Here is a 21,075-nt window from a genome sequence, read left to right as displayed (position 1 = left end):
GAAATATACTCGCCTATTCCATGGATAACCTCTACAATTTCATTTTCTGACTCGGTGTTGAAAATGAAATATTAAAGATTCCAAGGGTTAGTACAATTAATAAGTTGATGTGGTGTATAGGTTATCACGTTTGTCTTACACACTAAAGGTCCCCAGTTCAATCAACTTATTAATGATGATGAATTTTTGGCAAATTATTGAGTGTTTATAACATATATACACACATTATATAAATTGGTTTCACATTATATTAAATTTCGCATACACACATTAAATTATATAACATATCTAATATACACAACACGTTATTATTTATGTGTCATGCAAAATCCTCATGAAAATATGCATAATCTAAGATATAATTGTTAAATAAATGCTCGCTTATTTCTTCGGTTCCACATGGATCAAATATCAGTGCGCGAATAGATCTAGGTTACGCCTCTCTGTAATTGACTTCACAATTATTCAAATATACTCGCCTATTTCCATGGATAACCTCTACAACTTCATTTTCTGACTCGGTGTTGAAAATTAAATATTAAAGATTCCAAGAATTGGTAGATTTAATAAGTTGATGTGGTGTAGTGGTTATCACGTTAGTCTTACACACTAAAGGTCCCCAGTTCAATCAACTTATTAGTGATGATGAATTTTTTGCAAATTAATGAGTGTTTATAACATATGTATACACATTATATAAATTGGTTTCACATTATATTAAATTTCACAACACATTATATAAATTGGTTTCACATTATATTAAATTTCACATACACACATTAAAATTGGTTTCACATTATATTAAATTTCACATACACACATTAAATTAGGTTTCACATTATATTAAATTTCACATACACACATTAAATTATATAACATATCTAATATACTCAACACGTTATTATTTATGTGTCATGCAAAATTCTAATGAAAATATGCATAATCTAAGATATAATTGTTAAATAAATGATGAAAATATGCATAATCTAAGATATAATTGTTAAATAAATGCTCGAAATATGCATAATCTAAGATATAATTGTTAAATAAATGCTCGCTTATTTCTTCGGTTCAGATATAATTGTTAAATAAATGCTCGCTTATTTCTTCGGTTCCACATGGATCAAATATCAGTGCGTGAATAGATCTATCGGTTCCACATGGATCAAATATCAGTGCGTGAATAGATCTAGGTTATGCCTATGGATCAAATATCAGTGCGTGAATAGATCTAGGTTATGCCTCTCTGTAGTTGACTTCACGATTATTGAAATACACTCGCCTATTTCCATGGATAACATCTACAACTTCATTTTCTGACTCGGTGTTGAAAATGAAATATTAAATATTCCAAGGGTTGGTTGATTTAATAAGTTGATGTGGTGTAGTGGTTATCACGTGTGTCTTACATTATTATTTATGTATCACGCAAAATTCTCATGAAAATATGCATAATCTAAGATATAATTGTTACATAAATGCTCGCTTATTTTTTCGGTTCCACATGGATCAAATATAAGTGCGTAAATAGATCTAGATTAGCAGTTGAAGAACACAAATTTCTGGATATATGTGGTGATATCATCTGGAATGATATGTTTAAGATCATCAAATGCCTCTCTGTAGTTGACTTCACGATTATTGAAATATATACTCGCCTATTTCCATGGATAACCTCTACAATTTCATTTTCTGACTCGGTGTTGAAAATGAAATGTTAAAGATCGCAAGGGTTGATAGATTTAATAAGTTGATGTGGTGTAGTGGTTATCACGTTAGTGTCCTTACACACTAAAAGTCCAAGTTCAATCCTGGGCATCAACATATATCTTGTAGATTAATTGTCATCATCTAATCACTACAGAACTTATTAATGATGATGAATTTTTCGCAAATAATTGGTTCTTTATAACACATATACACACATTATATAAATTGGTTTCACATTATATTAAATTTCACATACACACGTTAAATTATATAACATATCTGATATACACAACACGTTATTATTTATGTGTCACGCAAAATTCTCATGAAAATATGCATAATCTAAGATACAATTGTTAAATACATGCTCGCTTATTTCTTTAGTTCCACATGGATCAAATATAAATGCGTAAATAGATATAGGTTAGTAGTTGAAGAACACAAATTTCTGGATATTTGTGGTGATGTCATCCTGAATGATATGTTTAAGATCATCAAATGCCTCTATGTAGTTGACTTCACGATTATTGAAATATACTCGCCTATTTCCATGGATAACCTCTAGAATTTCATTTTATGACACAGTGTTGAAAATGAAATGTTGAAGATCCGAAGGATTGATAGATTTAATAAGTTGATGAGGTGTAGTGGTTATAACGTTAGTCTTACACACTAAAGGTCCGTAGTTCAATCCTAGGCATCAATATATATCTTGTTGATTAAATGTCATCATCTAATCACTACAGAACTTATTAATGATGATGAATTTTTGCAAATAATTGGTTATTTATAACATATATACACACATTATGTAAATTGGTTTCACATTATATTAAATTTCGTATATACACATTAAATTATATAACATATGTAATATACACAACACGTTATTATTTATGTGTCATGCAAAATCTTCATGAAAATATGCATAATCTAAGATATAATCGTTAAATAAATGTTCGCTTATTTCTTTAGTTCCACATGGATCATATATAAGTGCGTAAATAGATCTAGATTAGCAGTTGAAAAACACAAATTTCTGGATATATGTGGTGATGTCATCCGGAATGATATGTTTAAGATCATCAAATGCCTCTCTGTAGTTGACTTCACGATTATTGAAATATACTCGCCTATTTCCATGGATAACCTCTACAATTTCATTTTCTGACTCGGTGTTGAAAATGAAATGTTGAAGATCCCAGGGGTTGGTAGATTTAATAAGTTGATGTGGTGTAGTGATTATCACGTTAGTCTTACACACTAAAGGTCCCCAGTTCAATACCGGGCATCAACATATATCTTGTAGATGGATTAAATGTCATCATCTAATCACTACAGAACTTATTAATGATGATAATTATTGAGTGTTTATAACATATATACACACATTATATAAATTGGTTTCACATTATATTAAATTTCACATACACACATTAAATTATATAACATATCTAATATACACAACACGTTATTATTTATGTGTCATGCAAAATCCTCATGAAAATATGCATAATCTAAGATATAATTGTTAAATAAATGCTCGCTTATTTCTTCGGTTCCACATGGATCAAATATCAATGCGTGAATAGATCTAGGTTATGCCTCTCTGTAGTTGACTTCACGATTATTGAAATACACTCGCCTATTTCCATGGATAACCTCTACAACTTCATTTTCTGACATGGTGTAGAAAATTAAATATTAAAAATTCCAAGGGTTGGTTGATTTAATAAGTTGATGTGGTGTAGTGGTTATCACATTCGTCTTACACACTAAAGGTCCCCAGTTCAATCCTGGGCATCAACATATATCTTGTAGATAGATTAAATATCATCATCTAATCACACTATGTTTATAACATATATACACACATTATATAAATTGGTTTCACATTATATTAAATTTCACATACAGACATTAAATTATATAACATATCTAATATACACAACACGTTATTATTTATGTGTCATGCAAAATCCTCATTAAAATATGCATAATCTAAGATATAATTGTTAAATAAATGCTCGCTTATTTTTTCGGTTCCACATGGATCAAATATAAGTGCGTAAATAGATCTAGATTAGCAGTTGAAGAACACAAATTTCTGGATATATGTGGTGATGTCATCCGGAAGGATATGTTTAAGATCATCATATGCCTCTCTGTAGTTGACTTCACGATTATTGAAATATACTCGCCTATTTTCATGGATAACCTCTACAATTTAATTTTTTGACTCGGTGTCGAAAATGAAATGATAAAGATCCGAAGGGTTGATAGACTTAAGAAATTGTTGTGGTGTAGTGGTTATCACGTTAGTTTCACAAACTAAAGTTCCCAGTTCAATCCTGAGCATCAACATATATCTTTTAGATAATATGTCGTCACCTATTCACTACAGAAGTTATTAATGATGATGAATTTTTCGCAAATAATCGAGTGTTTATAACATATATACACACATTATATAAATTGGTTTCACATTATTTTAAATTTCACATACACACATTAAATTATATAACATATCTAATATACACAACACGTTATTATTTATGTGTCATGCAAAATTCTCATGAAAATATGCATAATCTAAGATATAATTGTTAAATAAATGCTCGCTTATTTCTTCGGTTCCATATGGATCAAATATCAGTGCGTGAATAGATCTTGGTTATGTCTCTCTGTAGTTGACTTCACCATTATTGAAATACACTCGCCTATTTCCATGGATAACCTCTACAACTTCATTTTCTGACTTGGTGTTGAAAATGAAATATTAAAAATTCCAAGGGTGTATTCATTTAATAAGTTGATGTGGTGTAGTGGTTATCACGTTTGTCTTACACACTAAAGGTCCCAGTTCATTCCCGGGCATCAACATATATCTTGTAGATAGATTAAATGTCATCATCTAATCACTACAGAACTTATTAATGACGATAATTATTGAGTGTTTATACCATATATACACACATTATATAAATTGGTTTCACATTATATTAAATTTCACATACACACATTAAATTATATAACATATCTAATATACACAACACGTTATTATTTATGTGTCATGCAAAATCCTCATGAAAATATGCATAATCTAAGATATAATTGTTAAATAAATGCTCGCTTATTTCTTCGGTTCCACATGGATCAAATATCAATGCGTGAATAGATCTAGGTTATGTCTCTCTGTAGTTGACTTCACGATTATTGAAGTACACTCGCCTATTTCCATGGATAACCTCTACAACTTCATTTTCTGACTTGGTGTTGAAAATGAAATATTAAAGATTCCAAGGGTTGGTTGATTTAATAAGTTGATGTGGTGTAGTGGTTATCACGTTAGGCTTACACACTAAAGGCCCCCAGTTCAATCCCGGGCATGAACATATATCTTGTAGATAGATTAAATGTCATCATCTAATCATTACAGAACTTAATAATGATATGATGAATTTTTGGCAAATTATTGAGTTTTTATAACATATATACACACGTTATATAAATTGGTTTCACATAATATTAAATTTCACATACACACAATAAATTATATAACATATCTAATATACACAACACGTTATTATTTATGTGTCATGCAAAATCCTCATTCAAATATGCATAATCTAAGATATAATTGTTAAATAAATGCTCGCTTATTTTTTCGGTTCCACATAGATCAAATATAAGTGCGTAAATAGATCTAGATTAGCAGTTGAAGAACACAAATTTCTGGATATATGTGGTGATGTCATCCGGAATGATATGTTTAAGATCATCAAATGCCTCTCTATAGTTGACTTCACGATTATTGAAATATACTCGCCTATTTTCATGGATAACCTCTACAATTTCATTTTCTGACTCGGTGTCGAAAATGAAATGATAAAGATCCGAAGGGTTGATAGACTTAAGAAGTTGATGTGGTGTAGTGGTTATCACGTTAGTTTTATACACTAAAGGTCCCCAACTCAATCTTGGGCATCAACATATGTCTTGTAGATTAAATGTCATCATCTATTCACTACAGAACTTATTAATGATGATGAATTTTTTGCAAATAATTGAGTATTTATAACATATATACACACATTATATAAATTGGTTTCACATTATACTAAATTTCACATACACACATTAAATTATATAACATATCTAATATAAACAACATGTTATTATTTATGTGTCATGCAAAATCCTCATGAAAATATGCATAATCTAAGATATAATTGTTAAATAAATGCTCGCTTATTTCTTTGGTTCCATATGGATCAAATATCAGTGCGTGAATAGATCTAGGTTATGCCTCTCTGTAGTTGACTTCACTATTATTGAATTACACTCGCCTATTTCAATGGATAACCTCTACAACTTCATTTTCTGACTTTGTGTTGAAAATGAATTATTAAAGATTCCAAGGGTTGGTTGACATAATAAGTTGATGTGGTGTAGTGGTTATCATGTTAGTCTTACACACTAAAGGTCCCTAGTTCAATCTTGGGCATCAACATATATGTTGTAGATAGATTAATGTCATCATCTAATCACTACAGAACTTATTAATGATGATAATTATTGAGTGTTTATAACATATATACACACATTATATAAATTGGTTTCACGTTATATTAAATTTCACATACACACATTAAATTATATAACATATGTAATATACACAACACGTTATTATTTATATGTCATGCAAAATCCTCACGAAAATATGCATAATCTAAGATATAATTGTTAAATAAATGCTCGCTTATTTCTTCGGTTCCATATGGATTAGATCTAGGTTATGCCATGGATAACCTCTACAACTTCATTTTCTGACTTGGTGTTGAAAATGAAATATTAAAAATTCCAAGGGTGTATTGATTTAATAAGTCGATGTGGTGTAGTGGTTATCACGTTCGTCTTACACACTAAAGGTCCCCAGTTCAATCCCGGGCATCAACATTTATCTTGTAGATATATTAAATGTCATCATCTAATCACTACAGAACTTATTAATGATGATAATTATTGAGTGTTTATAACATATATACACACATTATATAAATTGGTTTCACATTATATTAAATTTCACATACACACATTAAATTATATAACATATCTAATATACACAACACGTTATTATTTATGTGGCATGCAAAATCCTCATGAAAATATGCATAATCTAAGATATAATTGTTAAATAAATGCTCGCTTATTTCTTCGGTTTCAAAAGGATCAAATATCAATGCGTGAAGAGATCTAGGTTATGCCTCTCAGTAGTTGACTTCACGATTATTGAAATACACTCGCCTATTTCCATGGATAACCTCTACAACTTCATTTTCTGACTTGGTGTTGAAAATGAAATATTAAAAATTCCAAGGGTTGGTTGATTTAATAAGTTGATGTGGTGTAGTGGTTATCACATTCGTCTTACACACTAAAGGTCCCCAGTTCAATCCGGGGCATCAACATATATCTTGTAGATAGATTAAATATCATCATCTAATCACACTATGTTTATAACATATATACACACATTATATAAATTGGTTTCACATTATATTAAATTTCACATACATACATTAAATTATATAAAATATTTGATATACACAACACGTTATTATTTATGTGTCATGCAAAATCCTCACGAAAATATGCATAATCTAAGATATAATTGTTAAATAAATGCTCGCTTATTTTTTCGGTTCCACATGGATCAAATATAAGTGCGTAAATAGATCTAGATTAGCAGTTGAAGAACACAAATTTCTGGATATATGTGGTGATGTCATCCGGAATGATATGTTTAAGATCATCATATGCCTCTCTGTAGTTGACTTCACGATTATTGAAATATACTCGCGCCTCTCTGTAGTTGACTTCACGATTATTGAAATATACTCGCCTATTTTTGTAGTTGACTTCACGATTATTGAAATATACTCGCCTATTTTCATAGTTGACTTCACGATTATTGAAATATACTCGCCTATTTTCATGGATAACCTCACGATTATTGAAATATACTCGCCTATTTTCATGGATAACCTCTACAATTTCATTTTCTACTCGCCTATTTTCATGGATAACCTCTACAATTTCATTTTCTGACTCGGTGTCGAAAATGAAATGATAAAGATCCGAAGGGTTGATAGACTTAAGAAATTGATGTGGTGTAGTGGTTATCACGTTAGTTTCACAAACTAAAGTTCCCAGTTTAATCCTGAGCATCAACATATATCTTTTAGATAATATGTCGTCACCTATTCACTACAGAACTTATTAATGATGATGAATTTTTCGCAAATAATTGAGTGTTTATAACATATATACACACATTATATAAATTGGTTTCACATTATTTTAAATTTCACATACACACATTAAATTATATAACATATCTAATATACACAACACGTTATTATTTATGTGTCATGCAAAATTCTCATGAAAATATGCATAATCTAAGATATAATTGTTAAATAAATGCTCGCTTATTTCTTCGGTTCCACATGGATCAAATATCAATGCGTGAATAGATCTAGGTTATGCCTCTCTGTAGTTGACTTCACGATTATTGAAATACACTCGCCTATTTCCATGGATAACCTCTACAACTTCATTTTCTGACATGGTGTTGAAAATTAAATATTAAAAATTCCAAGGGTTGGTTGATTTAATAAGTTGATGTGGTGTAGTGGTTATCATGTTAGTCTTACTCACTAAAGGTCCCCAGTTCAATCCCGGGCATCAACATATATCTTGTAGATAGATTAAATGTCATCATCTAATCACTACAGGACTTGTAATGACGATAATTATTGAGTGTTTATAACATATATACACACATTATATAAATTGGTTTCACATTATATTAAATTTCACATACACACATTAAATTATATAACATATCTAATATACACAACACGTTATTATTTATGTGTCATGCAAAATCCTCATGAAAATATGCATAATCTAAGATATAATTGTTAAATAAATGCTCGCTTATTTCTTCGGTTCCACATGGATCAAATATCAATGCGTGAATAGATCTAGGTTATGCCTCTCTGTAGTTGACTTCACGATTATTGAAATACACTCGCCTATTTCAATGGATAACCTCTACAACTTCATTTTCTGACTTGGTGTTGAAAATGAAATATTAAAAATTCCAAGGGTTGGTTGATTTAATAAGTTGATGTGGTGTAGTGGTTATCATGTTAGTCTTACACACTAAAGGTCCCTAGTTCAATCTTGGGCATCAACATATATCTCGTATATAGATTAAATGTCATCATCTAATCACTACAGAACTTAATAATGATGATGAATTTTTGGCAAATTATTGACTGTTTATAACATATATACACACATTATATAAATTGGTTTCACATTATATTAAATTTCACATACACACATTAAATTATATAACATATCTAATATACACAACACGTTATTATTTATGTGTCATGCAAAAACCTCATGAAAATATGCATAATCTAAGATATAATTGTTAAATACCTCATGAAAATATGCATAATCTAAGATATAATTGTTAAATAAATGCTCGCTTATTTCTTCGGTTCCACATTGATCAAATATCAATGCGTGAATAGATCTAGGTTATGTCTCTCTGTAGTTGATTTCACGATTATTGAAATACACTCGCCTATTTCAATGGATAACCTCTACAACTTCATTTTCTGACTTGGTGTTGAAAATGATATATTAAAGATTCCAAGGGTTGGTTGACATAATAAGTTGATGTGGTGTAGTGGTTATCATGTTAGTCTTACACACTAAAGGTCTCTAGTTCAATCTTGGGCATCAACATATATCTCGTAGATTAGATTAAATGTCATTATCTAATCACTACAGAACTTAATAATTATGATGAATTTTTGGCAAATTATTGACTGTTTATAACATATATACACACATTATATAAATTGGTTTCACATTATATTAAATTTCACATACACACATTAAATTATATAACATATCTAATATACACAACACGTTATTATTTATGTGTCATGCAAAATCCTCACGAAAATATGCATAATCTAAGATATAATTGTTAAATAAATGCTCGCTTATTTCTTCGGTTCCACATGGATCAAATATCAATGCGTGAATAGATCTAGGTTATGTCTCTCTGTAGTTGACTTCACGATTATTGAAATACACTCGCCTATTTCAATGGATAACCTCTACAACTTCATTTTCTGACTTGGTGTTGAAAATGATATATTAAAGATTCCAAGGGTTGGTTGACATAATAAGTTGATGTGGTGTAGTGGTTATCATGTTAGTCTTACACACTAAAGGTCTCTAGTTCAATCTTGGGCATCAACATATATCTCGTAGATAGATTAAATGTCATTATCTAATCACTACAGAACTTAATAATGATGATGAATTTTTGGCAAATTATTGACTGTTTATAACATATATGTACATATTCTATAAATTGGTTTCACATTATATTAAATTTCACATACACACATTAAATTATATAACATATCTAATATACACAACACGTTATTATTTATGTGTCATGCAAAATCCTCACGAAAATATGCATAATCTAAGATATAATTGTTAAATAAATGCTCGCTTATTTCTTCGGTTCCACATGGATCAAATATCAATGCGTGAATATATCTAGGTTATGTCTCTCTGTAGTTGACTTCACGATTATTGAAATACACTCGCCTATTTCAATGGATAACCTCTACAACTTCATTTTCTGACTTAGTGTTGAAAATGAAATATTAAAAATTCCAAGGGTGTATTGATTTAATAAGTTGATGTGGTGTAGTGGTTATCACGTTCGTCTTACTCACTAAAGGTCCCCAGTTCAATCCCGGGCATCAACATATATCTTGTAGATAGATTAAATGTCATCATCTAATCACTACAGGACTTGTAATGACGATAATTATTGAGTGTTTATAACATATATACACACATTATATAAATTGGTTTCACATTATATTAAATTTCACATACACACATTAAATTATATAACATATCTAATATACACAACACGTTATTATTTATGTGTCATGCAAAATCCTCATGAAAATATGCATAATCTAAGATATAATTGTTAAATAAATGCTCGCTTATTTCTTCGGTTCCACATGGATCAAATATCAATGCGTGAATAGATCTAGGTTATGTCTCTCTGTAGTTGACTTCACGATTATTGAAATACACTCGCCTATTTCAATGGATAACCTCTACAACTTCATTTTCTGACTTAGTGTTGAAAATGAAATATTAAAAATTCCAAGGGTGTATTGATTTAATAAGTTGATGTGGTGTAGTGGTTATCACGTTCGTCTTACTCACTAAAGGTCCCCAGTTCAATCCCGGGCATCAACATATATCTTGTAGATAGATTAAATGTCATCATCTAATCACTACAGATGTCATCATCTAATCACTACAGAACTTAATAATGATGATGAATTTTTGACTGTTTATAACATATATACACACATTATATAAATTGGTTTCACATTAAATTATATAACATATCTAATATACACAACACGTTATTATTTATGTGTCATGCAAAATCCTCATGAAAATATGCATAATCTAAGATATAATTGTTAAATAAATGCTCGCTTATTTCTTCGGTTCCACATGGATCAAATATCAATGCGTGAATAGATCTAGGTTATGCCTCTCTGTAGTTGACTTCACGATTATTGAAATACACTCGCCTATTTCAATGGATAACCTCTACAACTTCATTTTCTGACTTAGTGTTGAAAATGAAATATTAAAAATTCCAAGGGTGTATTGATTTAATAAGTTGATGTGGTGTAGTGGTTATCACGTTCGTCTTACTCACTAAAGGTCCCCAGTTCAATCCCGGGCATCAACATATATCTTGTAGATAGATTAAATGTCATCATCTAATCACTACAGGACTTGTAATGACGATAATTATTGAGTGTTTATAACATATATACACACATTATATAAATTGGTTTCACATTATATTAAATTTCACATACACACATTAAATTATATAACATATCTAATATACACAACACGTTATTATTTATGTGTCATGCAAAATCCTCATGAAAATATGCATAATCTAAGATATAATTGTTAAATAAATGCTCGCTTATTTCTTCGGTTCCACATGGATCAAATATCAATGCGTGAATAGATCTAGGTTATGCCTCTCTGTAGTTGACTTCACGATTATTGAAATACACTCGCCTATTTCAATGGATAACCTCTACAACTTCATTTTCTGACTTGGTGTTGAAAATGAAATATTAAAGATTCCAAGGGTTGGTTGATTTAATAAGTTGATGTGGTGTAGTGGTTATCACGTTAGTCTTACACACTAAAGGTCCCCAGTTCAATCCTGGGCATCAACATATATCTCGTAGATAGATTAAATGTCATCATCTAATCACTACAGAACTTAATAATGATGATGAATTTTTGGCAAATTATTGACTGTTTATAACATATATACACACATTATATAAATTGGTTTCACATTATATTAAATTTCACATACACACATTAAATTATATAACATATCTAATATACACAACACGTTATTATTTATGTGTCATGCAAAATCCTCACGAAAATATGCATAATCTAAGATATAATTGTTAAATAAATGCTCGCTTATTTCTTCGGTTCCACATGGATCAAATATCAATGCGTGAATAGATCTAGGTTATGCCTCTCTGTAGTTGACTTCACGATTATTGAAATACACTCGCCTATTTCCATGGATAACCTCTACAACTTCATTTTCTGACATGGTGTTGAAAATTAAATATTAAAAATTCCAACGGTGTATTGATTTAATAAGTTGATGGGGTGTAGTGGTTATCACGTTCGTCTTACACACTAAAGGTCCCCAGTTTAATCCTGGGCATCAACTTATATCTTGTAGATAGATTAAATGTCATCATCTAATCAAACTACAGAACTTAATAATGATGATGAATTTTTGGCAAATTATTGACTGTTTATAACATATATACACACATTATTTTAAATTTCACATACACACATTAAATTATATAACATATCTAATATACACAACACGTTATTATTTATGTGTCATGCAAAATTCTCATTAAAATACGCATAATCTAAGATATAATTGTTAAATAAATGCTCGCTTATTTCTTCGAATCCACATGGATCAAATATCAATGCGTGAATAGATCTAGGTTATGCCTCTCTGTAGTTGACTTCACGATTATTGAAATACACTCGCCTATTTCCATGGATAACCTCTACAACTTCATTTTCTGACATGGTGTTGAAAATTAAATATTAAAAATTCCAAGGGTTGGTTGATTTAATAAGTTGATGTGGTGTAGTGGTTATCACATTCGTCTTACACACTAAAGGTCCCCAGTTCAATCCTGGGCATCAACTTATATCTTGTAGATAGATTAAATGTCATCATCTAATCACACTACAGAACTTAATAATGATGATGAATTTTTGGCAAATTATTGACTGTTTATAACATATATACACACATTATATAAATTGGTTTCACATTATATTAAATTTCACATACACACATTAAATTATATAACATATCTAATATACACAACACGCTATTATTTATGTGTCATGCAAAATCCTCACGAAAATATGCATAATCTAAGATATAATTATTAAATAAATGCTCGCTTATTTCTTCGGTTCCACATGGATCAAATATCAATGCGTGAATAGATCTAGGTTATGCCTCTCTGTAGTTGACTTCACGATTATTGAAATACACTCGCCTATTTCCATGGATAACCTCTACAACTTCATTTTCTGACATGGTGTTGAAAATTAAATATTAAAAATTCCAACGGTGTATTGATTTAATAAGTTGATGGGGTGTAGTGGTTATCACGTTCGTCTTACACACTAAAGGTCCCCAGTTCAATCCTGGGCATCAACTTATATCTTGTAGATAGATTAAATGTCATCATCTAATCACACTACAGAACTTAATAATGATGATGAATTTTTGGCAAATTATTGACTGTTTATAACATATATACACACATTAGATAAATTGGTTTCACATTATTTTAAATTTCACATACCCACATTAAATTATATAACATATCTAATATACACAACACGTTATTATTTATGTGTCATGCAAAATTCTCATGAAAATACGCATAATCTAAGATATAATTGTTACATAAATGCTCGCTTATTTCTTCGGTTCCACATGGATCAAATATCAAGGCGTGAATAGATCTAGGTTATGCCTCTCTATAGTTGACTTCACGAGTATTGAAATACACTCGCCTGTTTCAATGGATAACCTCTCCAACTTCATTTTCTGCCTTGGTGTTGAAAATGAAATGTTAAAGATCCCAAGGGTTGGTAGATTTAATAAGTTGATGGGGTGTAGTGGTTATCACATTCGTCTTACACACTAAAGGTCCCCAGTTCAATCTTGGGCATCAACATAGATCTCGTAGATAGATTAAATGTAATCATCGAATCACTACAGAACTTAATAATGATTATGAATTTTGGGCAAATTATTGACTGTGTATAACATATATACACACATTATATTAAATTTTACATACACACATTAAATTATATAGCATATCTAATATACACAACCCGTTATTATTTATGTGTCATGCCAAATCCTCATGAAAATACGCATAATCTAAGATATAATTGTTACATAAATGCTCGCTTATTTCTTCGGTTCCACATGGATCAAATATCAAGGCGTGAATAGATCTAGGTTATGCCTCTCTATAGTTGACTTCACGAGTATTGAAATACACTCGCCTGTTTCAATGGATAACCTCTCCAACTTCATTTTCTGCCTTGGTGTTGAAAATGAAATGTTAAAGATCCCAAGGGTTGGTAGATTTAATAAGTTGATGGGGTGTAGTGGTTATCACATTCGTCTTACACACTAAAGGTCCCCAGTTCAATCTTGGGCATCAACATAGATCTCGTAGATAGATTAAATGTAATCATCGAATCACTACAGAACTTAATAATGATTATGAATTTTGGGCAAATTATTGACTGTGTATAACATATATACACACATTATATTAAATTTTACATACACACATTAAATTATATAGCATATCTAATATACACAACCCGTTATTATTTATGTGTCATGCCAAATCCTCATGAAAATACGCATAATCTAAGATATAATTGTTACATAAATGCTCGCTTATTTCTTCGGTTCCACATGGATCAAATATCAAGGCGTGAATAGATCTAGGTTATGCCTCTCTATAGTTGACTTCACGAGTATTGAAATACACTCGCCTGTTTCAATGGATAACCTCTCCAACTTCATTTTCTGCCTTGGTGTTGAAAATGAAATGTTAAAGATCCCAAGGGTTGGTAGATTTAATAAGTTGATGGGGTGTAGTGGTTATCACATTCGTCTTACACACTAAAGGTCCCCAGTTCAATCTTGGGCATCAACATAGATCTCGTAGATAGATTAAATGTAATCATCGAATCACTACAGAACTTAATAATGATTATGAATTTTGGGCAAATTATTGACTGTGTATAACATATATACACACATTATATTAAATTTTACATACACACATTAAATTATATAGCATATCTAATATACACAACCCGTTATTATTTATGTGTCATGCCAAATCCTCATGAAAATACGCATAATCTAAGATATAATTGTTACATAAATGCTCGCTTATTTCTTCGGTTCCACATGGATCAAATATCAAGGCGTGAATAGATCTAGGTTATGCCTCTCTATAGTTGACTTCACGAGTATTGAAATACACTCGCCTGTTTCAATGGATAACCTCTCCAACTTCATTTTCTGCCTTGGTGTTGAAAATGAAATGTTAAAGATCCCAAGGGTTGGTAGATTTAATAAGTTGATGGGGTGTAGTGGTTATCACATTCGTCTTACACACTAAAGGTCCCCAGTTCAATCTTGGGCATCAACATAGATCTCGTAGATAGATTAAATGTAATCATCGAATCACTACAGAACTTAATAATGATTATGAATTTTGGGCAAATTATTGACTGTGTATAACATATATACACACATTATATTAAATTTTACATACACACATTAAATTATATAGCATATCTAATATACACAACCCGTTATTATTTATGTGTCATGCCAAATCCTCATGAAAATACGCATAATCTAAGATATAATTGTTACATAAATGCTCGCTTATTTCTTCGGTTCCACATGGATCAAATATCAAGGCGTGAATAGATCTAGGTTATGCCTCTCTATAGTTGACTTCACGAGTATTGAAATACACTCGCCTGTTTCAATGGATAACCTCTCCAACTTCATTTTCTGCCTTGGTGTTGAAAATGAAATGTTAAAGATCCCAAGGGTTGGTAGATTTAATAAGTTGATGGGGTGTAGTGGTTATCACATTCGTCTTACACACTAAAGGTCCCCAGTTCAATCTTGGGCATCAACATAGATCTCGTAGATAGATTAAATGTAATCATCGAATCACTACAGAACTTAATAATGATTATGAATTTTGGGCAAATTATTGACTGTGTATAACATATATACACACATTATATTAAATTTTACATACACACATTAAATTATATAGCATATCTAATATACACAACCCGTTATTATTTATGTGTCATGCCAAATCCTCATGAAAATACGCATAATCTAAGATATAATTGTTACATAAATGCTCGCTTATTTCTTCGGTTCCACATGGATCAAATATCAAGGCGTGAATAGATCTAGGTTATGTCTCTCTGTAGTTGACTTCACGATTATTGAAATACACTCGCCTATTTCAATGGATAACCTCTACAACTTCATTTTCCAACTTGGTGTTGAAAATGATATATTAAAGATTCCAAGGGTTGGTTGACATAATAAGTTGATGTGGTGTAGTGGTTATCATGTTAGTCTTACACACTAAAGGTCTCTAGTTCAATCTTGGGCATCAACATATATCTCGTAGATAGATTAAATGTCATTATCTAATCACTACAGAACTTAATAATGATGATGAATTTTTGGCAAATTATTGACTGTTTATAACATATATACACACATTATATAAATTGGTTTCACATTATATTAAATTTCACATACACACATTAAATTATATAACATATCTAATATACACAACACGTTATTATTTATGTGTCATGCAAAATCCTCACGAAAATATGCATAATCTAAGATATAATTGTTAAATAAATGCTCGCTTATTTCTTCGGTTCCACATGGATCAAATATCAATGCGTGAATAGATCTAGGTTATGTCTCTCTGTAGTTGACTTCACGATTATTGAAATACACTCGCCTATTTCAATGAATAACCTCTACAACTTCATTTTCTGACTTGGTGTTGAAAATGATATATTAAAGATTCCAAGGGTTGGTTGACATAATAAGTTGATGTGGTGTAGTGGTTATCATGTTAGTCTTACACACTAAAGGTCCCTAGTTCAATCTTGGGCATCAACATATATCTCGTAGATAGATTAATGTCATCATCTAATCACTACAGAACTTATTAATTATGATAATTATTGAGTGTTTATAACATATATACACACATTATATAAATTGGTTTCACATTATATTAAATTTCACATACACACATTAAATTATATAACATATCTAATATACACAACACGTTATTATTTATGTGTCATGCAAAATCCTCACGGAAATATGCATAATCTAAGATATAATTGTTAAATAAATGCTCGCTTATATCTTCGGTTCCACATGGATCAAATATCAATGCGTGAATCGATCTAGGTTATGTCTCTCTGTAGTTGACTTCACGATTATTGAAATACACTCGCCTATTTCAATGGATAACCTCTACAACTTTATTTTCTGACTTGGTGTTGAAAATGAAATATTAAAGATTCCAAGGGTTGGTTGACATAATAAGTTGATGTGGTGTAGTGGTTATCGTGTTAGTCTTACACACTAAAGGTCCCTAGTTCAATCTTGGGCATCAACATATATCTCGTAGATAGATTAAATGTCATCATCTAATCACTACAGAACTTAATAATGATGATGAATTTTTGGCAAATTATTGACTGTTTATAACATATATATACACATTATATAAATTGGTTTCACATTATATTAAATTTCACATACACACATTAAATTATATAACATATCTAATATACACAACACGTTATTATTTATGTGTCATGCAAAATCCTCACGAAAATATGCATAATCTAAGATATAATTGTTAAATAAATGCTCGCTTATTTCTTCGGTTCCACATGGATCAAATATTAATGCGTGAATAGATCTAGGTTATGTCTCTCTGTAGTTGACTTCACGATTATTGAAATACACTCGCCTATTTCAATGGATAACCTCTACAACTTCATTTTCTGACTTGGTGTTGAAAATGATATATTAAAGATTCCAAGGGTTGGTTGACATAATAAGTTGATGTGGTGTAGTGGTTATCATATTAGTCTTACACACTAAAGGTCCCTAGTTCAATCTTGGGCATCAACATATATCTCGTAGATAGATTAAATGTCATCATCTAATCACTACAGAACTTAATAATGATGATGAATTTTTGGCAAATTATTGACTGTTTATAACATATATACACACATTATATAAATTGGTTTCACATTATATTAAATTTCACATACACACATTAAATTATATAACATATCTAATATACACAACACGTTATTATTTATGTGTCATGCAAAATCCTCACGAAAATATGCATAATCTAAGATATAATTGTTAAATAAATGCTCGCTTATTTCTTCGGTTCCACATGGATCAAATATCAATGCGTGAATAGATCTAGGTTATGCCTCTCTGTAGTTGACTTCACGATTATTGAAATACACTCGCCTATTTCCATGGATAACCTCTACAACTTCAATTTCTGACTTGGTGTTGAAAATGAAATATTAAAGATTCCAAGGGTTGGTTGATTTAATAAGTTGATGTGGTGTAGTGGTTATCACGTTAGTCTTACACACTAAAGGTCCCCAGTTCAATCCTGGGCATCAACATATATCTCGTAGATAGATTAAATGTCATCATCTAATCACTACAGAACTTAATAATGATGATGAATTTTTGGCAAATTATTGACTGTTTATAACATATATACACACATTATATAAATTGGTTTCACATTATATTAAATTTCACATACACACATTAAATTATATAACATATCTAATATACACAACACGTTATTATTTATGTGTCATGCAAAATCCTCATGAAAATATGCATAATCTAAGATATAATTGTTAAATAAATGCTCGCTTATTTCTTCGGTTCCACATGGATCAAATATCAATGCGTGAATAGATCTAGGTTATGCCTCTCTGTAGTTGACTTCACGATTATTGAAATACACTCGCCTATTTCAATGGATAACCTCTACAACTTCATTTTCTGACTTGGTGTTGAAAATGAAATATTAAAGATTCCAAGGGTTGGTTGATTTAATAAGTTGATGTGGTGTAGTGGTTATCACGTTCGTCTTACACAATAAAGGTCCCCAGTTCAATCCCGGGAATCAACATTTGTTTATAACATATATACACACATTATATAAATTGGTTTCACATTATATTAAATTTCACATACACACATTAAATTATATAACATATCTAATATACACAACACGTTATTATTTATGTGTCATGCAAAATCCTCACGAAAATATGCATAATCTAAGATATAACTGTTAAATAAATGCTCGCTTATTTCTTCGGTTCCACATGGATCAAATATCAATGCGTGAATAGATCTAGGTTATGCCTCTCTGTAGTTGACTTCACGATTATTGAAATACACTCGCCTATTTCAATTGATAACCTCTACAACTTTATTTTCTGACTTGGTGTTGAAAATGATATATTAAAGATTCCAAGGGTTGATTGACATAATAAGTTGATGTGGTGTAGTGGTTATCGTGTTAGTCTTACACACTAAAGGTCCCTAGTTCAATCTTGGGCATCAACATATATCTCGTAGATAGATTAAATGTCATCATCTAATCACTACAGAACTTAATAATGATGATGAATTTTTGGCAAATTATTGACTGTTTATAACATATATACACACATTATATAAATTGGTTTCACATTATATTAAATTTCACATACACACATTAAATTATATAACATATCTAATATACACAACACGTTATTATTTATGTGTCATGCAAAATCCTCACGAAAATATGCATAATCTAAGATATAATTGTTAAATAAATGCTCGCTTATTTCTTCGGTTCCACATGGATCAAATATCAATGCGTGAATAGATCTAGGTTATGTCTCTCTGTAGTTGACTTCACGATTATTGAAATACACTCGCCTATTTCCATGGATAACCTCTACAACTTCATTTTCTGACATGGTGTTGAAAATTAAATATTAAAAATTCCAAGGGTGTATTGATTTAATAAGTTGATGTGGTGTAGTGGTTATCACGTTCGTCTTACACACTAAAGCTCCCCAGTTCAATCGTGGGCATCAACATATTTCTAAATGATGATGAATTTTTGGCAAATTATTGAGTGTTTATAACATATATACACACATTATATAAATTGGTTTCACATTATATTAAATTTCACATACACACATTAAATTATATAACATATCTAATATACACAACACGTTATTATTTATGTGTCATGCAAAATTCTCACGAAAATATGCATAATCTAAGATTTAATTGTTAAATAAATGCTCGCTTATTTCTTCGGTTCCACATTAATTGTTAAATAAATGCTCGCTTATTTCTTCGGTTCCACATGGATCATTAAATAAATGCTCGCTTATTTCTTCGGTTCCACATGGATCAAATAATAAATGCTCGCTTATTTCTTCGGTTCCACATGGATCAAATATCAAATGCTCGCTTATTTCTTCGGTTCCACATGGATCAAATATCAATGGCTCGCTTATTTCTTCGGTTCCACATGGATCAAATATCAATGCGTGAATAGATCTAGGTTATGCCTCTCTGTAGTTGACTTCACGATTATTGAAATATACTCGCCTATTTCGATGGATAACCTCTACAACTTCATTTTCTGACTTGGTGTTGAAAATGAAATATTAAAGATTCCAATCGTTGGTTGATTTAATAAGTTGATGTGGTGTAGTGGTTATCACGTTAGTCTTACACACTAAAGGTCTCCAGTTCAATCCTGGGCATCAACATATATCTCGTAGATAGATTAAATGTCATCATCTAATCACACTACAGAACTTAATAATGATGATGAATTTTTGGCAAATTATTGA

The 21,075-nt window shown here is 30.4% G+C and overlaps 18 non-coding genes across 18 annotated transcripts; all 18 read left to right on the top strand.

The window, feature by feature from the left end:
• The first annotated feature begins 2,934 nt into the window (after positions 1-2,934).
• TRNAV-UAC lies at positions 2,935-3,007 on the top strand. Its single transcript has one exon. It is a non-coding gene; the product is annotated as a tRNA-Val (tRNA).
• A 439-nt stretch (positions 3,008-3,446) lies between these two features.
• On the top strand, positions 3,447-3,519 carry TRNAV-UAC. The gene has a single exon. It is a non-coding gene; the product is annotated as a tRNA-Val (tRNA).
• Positions 3,520-5,630: 2,111 nt separating this feature from the next.
• Positions 5,631-5,703, top strand: TRNAI-UAU. Its single transcript has one exon. It is a non-coding gene; the product is annotated as a tRNA-Ile (tRNA).
• Positions 5,704-6,150: 447 nt separating this feature from the next.
• On the top strand, positions 6,151-6,223 carry TRNAV-UAC. The gene has a single exon. It is a non-coding gene; the product is annotated as a tRNA-Val (tRNA).
• Positions 6,224-7,108: 885 nt separating this feature from the next.
• On the top strand, positions 7,109-7,181 carry TRNAV-UAC. Its single transcript has one exon. It is a non-coding gene; the product is annotated as a tRNA-Val (tRNA).
• A 1,212-nt stretch (positions 7,182-8,393) lies between these two features.
• Positions 8,394-8,466, top strand: TRNAV-UAC. Its single transcript has one exon. It is a non-coding gene; the product is annotated as a tRNA-Val (tRNA).
• Positions 8,467-8,904: 438 nt separating this feature from the next.
• Positions 8,905-8,977, top strand: TRNAV-UAC. The gene has a single exon. It is a non-coding gene; the product is annotated as a tRNA-Val (tRNA).
• Positions 8,978-9,470: 493 nt separating this feature from the next.
• On the top strand, positions 9,471-9,543 carry TRNAV-UAC. The gene has a single exon. It is a non-coding gene; the product is annotated as a tRNA-Val (tRNA).
• A 452-nt stretch (positions 9,544-9,995) lies between these two features.
• Positions 9,996-10,068, top strand: TRNAV-UAC. The gene has a single exon. It is a non-coding gene; the product is annotated as a tRNA-Val (tRNA).
• A 1,984-nt stretch (positions 10,069-12,052) lies between these two features.
• TRNAV-UAC lies at positions 12,053-12,125 on the top strand. The gene has a single exon. It is a non-coding gene; the product is annotated as a tRNA-Val (tRNA).
• Positions 12,126-13,082: 957 nt separating this feature from the next.
• On the top strand, positions 13,083-13,155 carry TRNAV-UAC. Its single transcript has one exon. It is a non-coding gene; the product is annotated as a tRNA-Val (tRNA).
• A 3,499-nt stretch (positions 13,156-16,654) lies between these two features.
• On the top strand, positions 16,655-16,727 carry TRNAV-UAC. Its single transcript has one exon. It is a non-coding gene; the product is annotated as a tRNA-Val (tRNA).
• A 451-nt stretch (positions 16,728-17,178) lies between these two features.
• TRNAV-UAC lies at positions 17,179-17,251 on the top strand. Its single transcript has one exon. It is a non-coding gene; the product is annotated as a tRNA-Val (tRNA).
• Positions 17,252-17,689: 438 nt separating this feature from the next.
• TRNAV-UAC lies at positions 17,690-17,762 on the top strand. Its single transcript has one exon. It is a non-coding gene; the product is annotated as a tRNA-Val (tRNA).
• A 451-nt stretch (positions 17,763-18,213) lies between these two features.
• On the top strand, positions 18,214-18,286 carry TRNAV-UAC. Its single transcript has one exon. It is a non-coding gene; the product is annotated as a tRNA-Val (tRNA).
• A 451-nt stretch (positions 18,287-18,737) lies between these two features.
• Positions 18,738-18,810, top strand: TRNAV-UAC. Its single transcript has one exon. It is a non-coding gene; the product is annotated as a tRNA-Val (tRNA).
• Positions 18,811-19,704: 894 nt separating this feature from the next.
• On the top strand, positions 19,705-19,777 carry TRNAV-UAC. The gene has a single exon. It is a non-coding gene; the product is annotated as a tRNA-Val (tRNA).
• A 1,141-nt stretch (positions 19,778-20,918) lies between these two features.
• On the top strand, positions 20,919-20,991 carry TRNAV-UAC. Its single transcript has one exon. It is a non-coding gene; the product is annotated as a tRNA-Val (tRNA).
• Positions 20,992-21,075: the final 84 nt, after the last annotated feature.

This window comes from Ipomoea triloba, chromosome 9 (assembly GCF_003576645.1).
Source record: "Ipomoea triloba cultivar NCNSP0323 chromosome 9, ASM357664v1".
NCBI classification, from domain to species: domain Eukaryota; kingdom Viridiplantae; phylum Streptophyta; class Magnoliopsida; order Solanales; family Convolvulaceae; genus Ipomoea; species Ipomoea triloba.
This window is presented reverse-complemented; position numbering and strand designations above follow the sequence as displayed.